The sequence below is a fragment of the Etheostoma cragini genome, chromosome 15, assembly GCF_013103735.1.
Source record: "Etheostoma cragini isolate CJK2018 chromosome 15, CSU_Ecrag_1.0, whole genome shotgun sequence".
In the NCBI taxonomy this organism is placed as follows: Eukaryota; Metazoa; Chordata; class Actinopteri; order Perciformes; family Percidae; genus Etheostoma; species Etheostoma cragini.
In genome coordinates this window covers 4,144,494-4,156,128 of record NC_048421.1, presented here as the reverse complement: position 1 = coordinate 4,156,128, position 11,635 = coordinate 4,144,494, and the positions used below count along the sequence as shown (strand labels likewise).

The 11,635-nt window shown below is 40.2% G+C and overlaps 1 long non-coding RNA gene across 1 annotated transcript; it reads right to left on the bottom strand.

Annotated features, from left to right (window-relative positions):
* Positions 1-8,421: 8,421 nt before the first annotated feature.
* Positions 8,422-10,952, bottom strand: LOC117958552. Its single transcript, XR_004659753.1, has 2 exons — positions 10,876-10,952; positions 8,422-10,314 (listed from the first exon to the last, which is right to left on the bottom strand). It is a non-coding gene; the product is annotated as an uncharacterized LOC117958552 (long non-coding RNA).
* Positions 10,953-11,635: the final 683 nt, after the last annotated feature.

Here is an 11,635-nt window from a genome sequence, read left to right as displayed (position 1 = left end):
GAGTCTTTCTCTACAAATAAAACTTAACACACAGTAGAAAACCTTGCTTTGCCAGATAGCAGCATTGTGAAATACTACATTTATTAAAAGTATTTTCTTATGTAGTATTGGTCCATATGTTATTGATTGAATTATGCACTCAGTTTTTCACATAATGTTTTATACACTCAATATTCTTGTACTACTGTTGTCTTGTAATGTAACTTTAATAATTTTTAATCCTGATATTTTGCTATTTTTGCCTGCCAATTTAATTGTTGTTGCCTGATGAATTCATCCTTTTTTAAAGTACTTTGTAATACTGGTTAATTTAAAAAAAAGTATTAAATTAACTTTCAGACATCAGATGTTTAGTTCCCTACCCCAAGTAAGAAGAAACGAAGATTTTTCTGTAAGAAAACCAAGCTGCACCACGTGATGTTACACAATCAGAAACTAAGTTCAAATGCACCTTTGTACCAGATGTGATCTCTTTTATCTTTGCAGGGGCTTTCAATGTTTTCCGCCCTTGTATCTCTGCTAACCAGCTCCCATGCTAACTTTGGCCTACTTCACTAGACCTGCAGTATTAGATTAGTTCTGATACAGTTGTTCCACGTGCTTCATCTGTTTGGTATTCTGTCTCAAATGTCACTTACAGTAATGTAAAAAATGGACTAACAGCCAAGTGCTGGTCCTCAGGGTTTTTCTCTCAGCTGAGCCCTATAGGTGATGGTGGGATTATTTCCACAGAGCTATGGGAGAGGTCCGAGGTCACGGCAGTTTACAAACATGACCATGGATTGTTTGTGATGAAACGGTGTGTATGCCTTTGAGGTGGACAGCTTACAGCAGCATGACACACTTAGTATGAGGATAGTAACACTGAAGCTGGCAGTAACCCTCGCTGGTGATCACTCTTTTATAAGTCTTTTTCACCCTATAGTTTCTCACTTCTCTCACCTGCGACGCCATCCTGGAAATTTGATGAGAGGTTCAAGCAGACGTTAGAATGCAAAGACAAAGTGGAGAGAGACAGAAACTCAGACTCGGAGAGCTGCATCAGTGTCGTAGTACACGCTCTTGATTCCTAATTGATGAGTTTTATGCATGATCGTGGGGTGAATATGGATGATCCATTACTCAAGGATTCAGACTGAAGATGTGGGTTGTGTTCTTTTTTCCATACTGGAATTTTAAATACTGAGGAGGAGAGAGCTGAGAGTACATATAGGGGGGAGTGGATTTTAATTTCCTCAAAATAAGGTGGTCAGCAAAAATCCAAGATTGTGTGTGTGTGTGTGTGTGTGTGTGTGTCTGTCTTTCTACCCTGCAGAAAATTGATTTTCAGCAGATGGCATGAAAATCCCTAAGAGGACACGAGTGTGTGCTCGCTCAGAAAATGTTTGGAGCACAAAACATGGAGACGGATATTCAGACACCCACATGCACTTAGAAATGCAGCAAGACGATGGGGTTTTGACTCGAGGTAATCAAATTGACCCCACTGTTCCTGCATACATGTAGGCATACACAGCTAACATGCAGATAGCAGCAGCCTATTGCACACATGCTCATTTTTCATGTGCTAATGATATCGCGGTCCATGTAAAATCTGACATTATTTACAAAGACAAGCAAACAACAAACAGGTTGGCGTGGTTTGCTCCTACTATTTTAGTATTCTTTTTGTTGGTCCTTTTTTGTAAGCCTGAAGTTGGACATTTAACTGTTGTGTCTTTCTGCATTTCTCACCTTTCATTGTTGCCACACTCCTCTCATCTTCTCACACTCGTTTGTCTTCACACTGCACTTTAGTTATCCAATTCTTTTCTTTTTTGTGTGGTAAATGCAGTACACGGATGAAACTGGAAAATGTCTCTAATGATTGTGAATAGTAAAAAAGTGTGGATGTTGAATAGAATTGATTGATTTACAAATAAATCTGCTCCAAAAACTGCAATGTGTATTGTTATCATAAATGTGTTCATGAAAAAACAAATACGTAACAGCTTGGCACACACGCATGCATGCATGCATGCATGCACACACGTACAAACCAGCCAAATCATTATCATGCATTTCCTCACCGTTGGGCAACAGAATTGGAAGAAGTGAGGGATTAAAAAGGTTGAGAAAGAGGATGATACAGAGATGTAATTAGATGAGGGCGATTTGGAGTGAAATGTCGAGACTGATGCTTTGAGGAGTGTTCAAGTAGAGCTTTGAGCCAAGTAAGCCTTAAGGTGGAGCTGTAGATGGATGTACAATGAGGCGCCCGCTGTTCAACAATTGTATCAGTAAGAATAAATACTTATCTATCTAAACATATGTTTTATTAGTGTACAGCTGTAATGGAATTTTTAATAAATTACAACTAAAGAAATACCTTCACATTACACATGCATTGCTGTCTTTTTTGCCATTTGATGCAACCAAATGTGTTTTAAATTCTCATATTAATAAAGATTGCTATGAACTCTCAGCATGAGATGTTGCTTTTATTAACTTAGTACCCTTCTAGTTATATTGTGTGCGTTTGCTCTTAAAACAGAGTGCAAAACAGAAATGTTTCCACAGTCAGTAGGGATTGTATCTGTTCATTTTACAGTAATGACAAAATTAACATAAGGATTGACAGCAAAATGAACATCAATCAACATTATTGATTCAAGTAGCAGCGTTGACGCCAAACACTGTAACTTATGTAAATGCTAAAAGGTTTATGAATGCCCGGAAAAATGTGTGTGGGGAAGTGTGCATATTTGAAATTTCAATCAGGAGAGACATGTTTACAGATATGCAAATGAGATTTATTGTACAGCTCAATAAAATGTAAAAAGTCTTTGGCGATTAGACTCCATCGCTATACAAATATTTTGTATATCCATGTAGGGGTAGAGAGCCATCGGACCCCCAAATGGAATCTAGACACCGGTGGTGGTGACAAAGGAGCCCGAAGACCAGGCCGAAGGAGGCTCCGTACCGGTCAGCTGGAGTAGATGACTGAAGAGGGAAGGGGAGGTGGAGGGTTTCTCTCTCTGCCTGCAACGACAGCTGAATAGTACAGGGAGAAACAGATTTTTAAAAGCAGCGTTGCAACTCTATGATTGGTCCTTGCAATTTTTGTATGATTCTGATTGGTAAAGCAGGAAGGTGCAAGCCTCCATCAGCTGATTCCATTTAGGAAGAGAGCATTGATTAAAGTAGGTCTTCCTGAAAGAATTTAGGCTGAGCTATATTTAAATTAGGAGAGACTAGTTGCACATATGCGACAGCTGAATTGATTTAGGAGTGCACTGATTGAAAGTTAGGTCTTCCTGAAAGAATTTAAGCTGAGCTACATTTCTTTCAGCAGCAGATAATTGACAGATTAACCAATAAGACATATGCCGTGGGAAACGTGGGAAATAAAGATTGTTCCAAAGTCTAACAAATGACTGACTGACTGAGAAAACAGAGTTTACACAACCTCAAGTGAGTTAAGACTGTTGGATTATTTTCACCCACAAATGGCATCAATGCTAGCAGGAAACAAACACAAAATAAGAAGAATTTCATTTTCTGATTACTGTAAGCTGATGGAAGATGAAACAAACCAAAACCGGTCTATTTATCAGCAAATAAGCCATTTGGGGTAAAGCTCCACAGCACCACGAGTATATATTCTTGAACACAGGTGGTTTTAGAGGAAGAAAACCCGACTTTGGCAGTATTACAGTCATGCTCAGCGCATGAAGTCATACAAGGCCACCTACCTGTATTTAAAAGAATATTGCATTGAACCAGGGAGGATAAGTGAGAGAGGGAGAGAGGGAGGAATACGAGATGCAAAGTGGGTGACAAAGACGGAGGAAGAGCAAAGTGTGTTCCGGTCCAGATGGAGCCTCTGTGGGGATTTTGGACCGTGTTTGTGTGTGTGTGTGTGTGAAGAGTAACGATTCTGGTACACTGCCATGTGGAGGCTGAGTAGGTGGATTACCTACCCTGGTTCAAAAGGGAAAGTGATGAGTAGGCGGATTTTAGGATTTTGATAGAAGTGGTTATCATGATGACTGCAAAATGTCAAAATGCTTCCATTTGGGGGCAAAAAAACAATAACCTAAATATGTTAAAGTTACAACCCTTCAGATTTTCATCAAATCAAAGCCAGTTTAACCTGAACTAAACATAGTTGTATGGTTACAGGGGGACTATTTACTTACGGACACATGAGGGATTCACAGGAAATGACAGAACATTTAATTCAGCATTTCCCACAGTAACCACAACTGTCAGCAAATCAACTAGGACTGAACCCTTAAGGATTGTGCCTTTAAAGAGTCATTTAACACTATACTTAAACATCTTGTTTCTGCTGACCTCCATTGATTTTACTTCTCTCCTTTCTGCTGTGATGTACAGGTGTACATACTGTTAGCTGTGGTTAGAGGTGCAAGACCACACTTCTGACCACACCCAAGGTGATGATGTGTGGTCAGGGGTTAAACAGGCTTGAGACTCTTCAAGCAGGAAGGGCGGTAAAACCGACACATTCTCACTCTCCCCTCGCGCAAAAAATACTATCTCTTAGTTATGTGCCTTTGCCGTTTGTTGTTCACGCTAAAAGTCTCTCTTAGCAACTCTTCATGTCCCTTTTGACGCACAAGGACGGGAGAGTTAGGGTCAAGAAAAGATCGCGTAACGGATTGGGTTATACAATGTACTGTATATCTCAGTGATATGCTCGACAAGAAAGTGATAGTTAAGTTGAGGAAAAGATTGTGGGTGGGCTTATAAAACGTGTTTCTTTGACATGCAGGACAAGAATGGGACGCAAATGGGACGCAAATGGGAAACAAGCGTTGGTCTCCTTGGTAAAAGTCCAGTGTTGTTCAACCCACCCACCAATCCCAACCAACCTCTTCAAGCTGCATTTCGGTCTTTAATACTACCAGCTACCATTGCTTCTCTTTAAACTGTATCATTTTACAGTGATGCGGTCGAGGTGCGTTCCACACACACGCCAAAGGTTGCTTCCTGCGTCGTATCTAACGCTGAGAGCCACTGAACAAGTGAGGACGGGTTGGTAAAACGCTTCTCTACAGCCTGGTGTTTTACTTTTGCTCTTGAACTTGCCGTATAAAGTAAATCCTGTACATGTAAAGGCAGGTCCAAGCCCTACTTGAAGTTATATATTATTGCATTTCCATTGGGGCAGTGCAATCAATTTTTACGAGGGCTGTGTCCCAGCAGAGCCACACTTCATTTTGTGATCAACAGAAAGTTTCTGGAGATTTGACAAGGAGATGAAAGGCAGCTGCACGTCTGGTTGAGCTTTTAACACCCAATGAGCTTTATTTATACAGCCTTAAAACATAAAAAAGTCCCCCCCATATCCAGAGAAGAGCCAACACATTTGGTCTCTAATTCACTGTGTAGGAAGCTTGAACGCACTTTAACAGCACTTGCAGGGACCTCATAAACTGTAGACTAATGGACTGTTTCATGTTTTAGCATGAATCAGCCTGAGAGATGCTCATTTCATGGATTACATGGGATTACAATTTGTCCATTCCTAGATGGAACATTATGGATTAGATCGGGATCCAACAGGAAATATCCTCTGGCTGTGGATGATATATGTGGGTGGGGGTCAGCCTGGTGATGGTCATTGAGGTTTTACAGGATCTGGAAAGACAGAGGATAAAATCCCTGCTGCTGCAGCCAGTACATCCATTCCTGTCAGAGTCTCCTGAGCTTTACTTTCTTCACACAGTGCTGCAGGCTGTCGCTGTTCCTCTGTGAGAAAGACAAGGACACCAATTCCTAGGTGTGACATCTTTTTTAAGGTGCTAAAACTGAAAATAATCAACAGAGAAGAGATAAGATTTTTTTTTGTGTGTAAGAATCACACATTGAATTTATGTCTCCTCCCACGTTTGCTGCCTTGGAGAAACATTGAGAGAGAGGAAAAAATTAACATCAGACAGGCTGCCAAAAGCAGTTAGAAACCTGCTGTGACAGGCAATTTTGTTAAAGCTACAGCACCATAGCAGGTGTGAGACATTTGGCAAAAACTAAAATTAAGCCTTTAAACCTGTTGGATATTGCATAACATGGTTTAGACATGTCTAAAAAACTGCAAAACGCTTTGTAGACATGATACCTAAATGCTCTGTGTGTTGGAACAGCATGTTTTAACCTATTCAGCTTCAACAGGTCCATCACAAAATGTACAGAATGTAGATTAAATTAGAAAATCGACATCTTGATAGCAGAGCTGGGCAAAATGCAAATCCATAGATGCCAAAATTGCAGCAACATTGTAGAGTTGACTATTGGTGCTTTCACTAAATATAAACACAATGGGTGTTTTGCTAAACAATCACCAATAATGTGGATATGACTAAATGGGTTAAGGCAAATAATAAAACAGCTGGAACAGACTGGTAAGTTCAGTAAATGACATCACTTTACTGTAATGCAGCCTTTAAAACCAGAAAAAGACAACACTTATTTTACAATGTCCGAAATCTAAGACTATATCCAGTCTCATATATCCATGTCTATATAATATTGTGTGTGGCAATGGCACAGTGCATGTGACACATGCCTTTGGTGTGGGAGATATGGGTTAAATTCCCACTGTGATACATCAACCTGTGTGTCCCTGAGCAAGACGCTTAACCCGTAGTTGCTCCAGAGGTGTGTGGCCTCTGACATATGTAGCAATTGTAAGTCGCTTTGGAGAGCGTCATCTAAATGACAAGTAATGTATTGTAATGTAAAGATATATTGGCCAGCCCTACTCGATAGTTCCATTATCTTTAAGTGTAATATCACCTAACTATAACATGACATGTAACAGCAGTGTTGAAGGGGATAATAGTCTGTTCTATCGGATCAGTCAGAGTAAGCAGTTGCTCACACACAGTAACGAGGTTAACTGGACTTTGACTCTGGATAGATCAACTGTACGTTGTGTGACACCCACCAGCTGAGAGTGACTCTGGACTAAGTCCATCAGTAAGAGATGTTTGCGTGAACAAAAGGTGCTCAGTCGTGTCGTATCCACTGGAGCGGTTGAACAGATGGACTCACGCTAATTACTGAGTGCCGATATTGTTGAGCAGCATCTGTTAGCTGCTGTTTAATGTGTTGCCTTTTCACTATCCGTCACTTAATGGCTTGTCAAATCATCACCATAGTGTGTTGGTACACAGGCGCTAAGAAAATGCATGATCGTGTCTCGAGGTAGACAAGCAGAGATAAATGGATTTGTCTTTAATCCCTACTCATACAGTTACTACTTGTTTGATCCACATTTTGTGTATGCTTGCCCCCTTCAATTTTTATCACTTTCCCAGCAGACCTATAAAAACTTCTTTGTGACGGCAACTGTAAAAAAGTCAGAGCCTTGTGATTCGATTTGCCAGTAGACGTGTGTTGACTGTGTCTGAGGAGGAGTGCAGGGACTCAGTAAAGAGCGGAGGAGGATGCGGGGTCTTAAGTAGAAATGTTACTGAGAGGAGGAGAGGGAGTGAGAAGATGACGAGGGTGAGAATAGAGGATGACAGAGAGGTGGAGAGAACAAATGCAGATACCAACACAGTCATATGGATATGCATGCAAGTAATACTGTACATTTTAAAGGATTAACTCAACATTTTGGTAAATACATGCAATCGCTTTCTTGCCATAACTGATGAGAATGATATGAGGTTCCTGTTTTTTTGAACAAATTAAGATGTTAATTAGTGAATGATTAGTGATGGATTAGCAAGAGGGGATGAAGGCCAAACTTTTCTGCCTTGAAACTGAGCCAGTCTAGCCGTTTCAACCCCCGGTTTCCATTCTTTCTGCTAAGCTAAACCTACTCCTTGCTGTCGCTTTATAATTTGGCTGACAAGTATGGAGGTGGTTCAAATGTTTTTCATGTCACTCAACATTTTCAAAGTCTTCATTTAAAATCAGTTTCAATTTTTTTTATAAATGAATAACTTAAGAAAAAACTGCACATGAAGCATATCTATATATTTACAGAAGCTGTTTATGTACAGAATATTGTTTGCTTTATTTACTGTGCACTGTGTGTTTTTGACGTACTAAATATAGCGTGCTGTCCATTGAATGCTTCCACTGGGAAGTCTGGAGCTCAGTAAGCCGCTGAAATGTGCTACAGAAACCAAATCTACCACCTCTGAGACAACAGAAATTGTCAATTTACTCTTAACTTGCATCTACAAATGCTGCACCTCAGGGACAAGGCTCTGGGCTTTTCTCCTTATACTCCAATTTGCTCGGGAGGAAAATTATTCAAGAGAATAAAGAAAATGCTTTTGAGCACAGAGGGTTTGCGCTCACAGCACGTATTTTTACCAACTGTGTGTGCAGCGCCTGGCCTTGAATAAAGGCACTGAAGTTCAAGCATGAGATACTAATTAAAGAATCCCATTCTTCACATCTGAAAATTAGGACTTTAATAAAGATTTAACATTTGGACAGAGCACATATGCAGAACAAGACAACACCTTACAAGACATGGACATACAGCATTTATACAAACACCAACATGAAAATAGACTGATACCAATGCATACAGTGAAAAAGAGAAATATCTGAATAGTCATGTAAGAAAACATTGCCAATGGAGTTTAAAAGCTTTTAATTCCAGTAAATATAAACAGAATAATGCCACACTACATCAAAAAGGCCCCCCAAAAAGCTCGGGCATAAGCTGAACAGACAGGCATAATATTTTAAATAACATTGCAGACTGAAGGGCATGATCAAAGACACAGCAAGATGATTTTGAACCAATTTTGCATTTGTTTGGCGGCACTGTACTTTCAAACTTCTTCAATCTTAAAAGAAATCCACAAGAGAATTTTCTGAAACACTGATGCGATTATTTCAAAATGTCTTTCAGTGTAAATTTTTTCCTTCAAGATAATTCATTAGGTGATTTTCTTGGCGTGGGTACAGATACCCTGACAGGCACTTTCCACTAAAGATTTCTCATGTTAGGGAGAACCAGTGTTATAGAACGTGTGAAATTAACTGTCTGTGTCCAACATCACGTCTCACACAAACAGCGGTAAATTATTAAAAATGTTTTTGGAGTACAAAGATGATCTTCAGAAACATAGCGGATGAACTGACGCTGGTAACAAACATACAGTACGACTCAAGCAAGGAATGTAGGAAGGAAGGGAGAGTTGGAGGTTGTACAATTATCAAACCACACCGTTGAGTGGTTGCATTTAGAAAACTGCAAAGAAGAAACCGTCAATATCTCAGTGTAAAAATTACATTTAAATTAGAAAAAAAAAAAAGAAGTGTTTGAAGGTTGCATCCAAGACCTTGACTTTAAAGAACATACGTGTACTATAAGATGGAGCCCAAAGATGTCATCTGAGACACATTTCCTTGATCGGAGCACATACTTTGAACCTTCTATATTTACACAGGACATAAATAGGACAAGGCTTTTAAAAAAAAAAAAAAAGGTGTGAAATCCCCCCCCCCCCCAAAAAAAAATAGTAAGATTCTGCTTGTGGTGGTGATTTCCTTATGTTATTAAGCCTTCTTTTGGATTTTTCATTATTTCAACATTCTCAGGCTTTAATAGACAAATACAAAGACAATCAAAGCAATCTATACCAGCAGTGGTTGCAGGATGCAGCGTGTGACCTGCACAGTGCAGCGCACTGGCAAGACATTACAGGTATATGAATAAATCATGCAGAGGTGAAAACAATGTAGCATCACTTTAAAAGTGCCCAATCTATTTCTTTTTACCTCATCTACCCCTTACTGCCACCTAAAATTAACATTCCCCCAACATTGTCCAACACTTTTCATCACCTTACCTTGACTCCCGACTCTAAAGCGGTCGCAGACCTAACCACAGAACTAACTCCACTCCGACCCAGCTGCACTCGTTGAGGGATTTCAGCTGGCTTTACACAAATTCTAGCAGCCGTAGTGGAGGTCAGGTCTATAGCAGCTGTGAACATCTCACTGCATTTCTCCCTGCTCAGCTGTCTCAGAAGAAATGGGCTGTTTTTTTCTGCCCAGTTTTAACTATTAACATCTCCACTAATCTGATCCAAGACAAGTTCAACATTTTGGCAAATACACTTAGCTTTGTTGCTGAGAATTTGACAAGACGATTGACACATGAATAATGTACATATGTAGCTACAAGTACTACCAGCAGATGGCAAACTTAGCATAAAGACAGTTCAGAGGTGGAAAAAGCTAGGTGGTAGCCTAGCTTTGTCCAAAGAGTACACATTTAGCCTACCAGCACCTCTAAAGCTTATGAAAGAACGTGGTATATCAGATATACTGTTGGGGGAGCAGACGGAGGACCCAAACACAGAGTAGCTAGAGGGAACTTCAAAATGGTTTATTGTGCACAGTCCAAGAACAAAAGGCAAAATCCAAGCACAAAGCCAAAACCAGGCACAGGGAAGGCGATACAACAGCAGGGTAAACTTCACAGGGTAAAACTCACTGGGAACAAGCAGCAGACTCAGTCAGGCAGATAGACAGCCGAACTAGACGACACCACATATCACACAGACTGGCAAAACGATCTAACACAAGACAAAAGGAACACAGGGGTTAAGTACAAGAGGTAACAAGGTAACGGGGATCAGGTGAGACCTCAGGTGAATCACATTAGGGCGGGGCAGGACAATCAGACAGGTACAAAGCAAAGCTAGACAAGACTAGACAAGACAGGAAACCATACTATCAAAACAAAACAGGAAGCAGAACAAACAGACACTTGCCGGGGAAACACAAGGCAGAGAAAACCACACAAGACGGGGGAGAAAACCAAGAAACAAACACAAGAAGTCAAGACGGGAAAAATACCCCCCCCCCAAAAAACCATACCATAACATATACCATGTTCTTTCAACAAGATAAAATAATATAATGATACAATAGTAGAAACCCAGCATTCGGTTTGTATCACAATTTTTGATTTTACTCAGTAAACATAAAAGAACTTTTCTTCTGCCGCATGGCCACCTGTTTGTTATTGATTACATTGACTTTGCAACACAGTATTACAACAGATACCTTAATTATTGATACTGTTTAATTTCAATATACCTATCCAACACCATCGATTATTTTGTATCTTAAAACAACGATTCCATAATTGGTTCATTAACTCATTTGAATGGGACTAAGAATAATGGTAACAGAAATAGACAATTCTGCTTCCATCCTGTAGGGGTACCGCAGAGGAAAAGTGCTTTGGTGCCTACCGTAAAGGTGCTGGTTAAAAAGAAGCTAATGCTTGGTTTATAACATTAGCTAATTCTTGATAGGTAACATACGATTACAACATCATTAAACACGCTCCGTCATTTGTAATATGATTGTTTTGGCCACAGTTCAAAAATCTAGGCTAACCCACAAATTCATCAGTAACGTAAAGTGTACAAATAGACAACTAATAGTAATTTAGCTAGCTAGCACACCGCTGTCTTCTGGCTCACTCTCCAGGCTCTGCAAAGCTTCAGTAGGGATGAGAGCTGACAACAGCCCCGCCCGGGGACACAGCCACAGTCAGCCCCCAGCCAGCTAGCAACCATCCACTATCATTACAGCCCCGGCCCGGGGACACAGCCACAGTCAGCCCCCAGCCAGC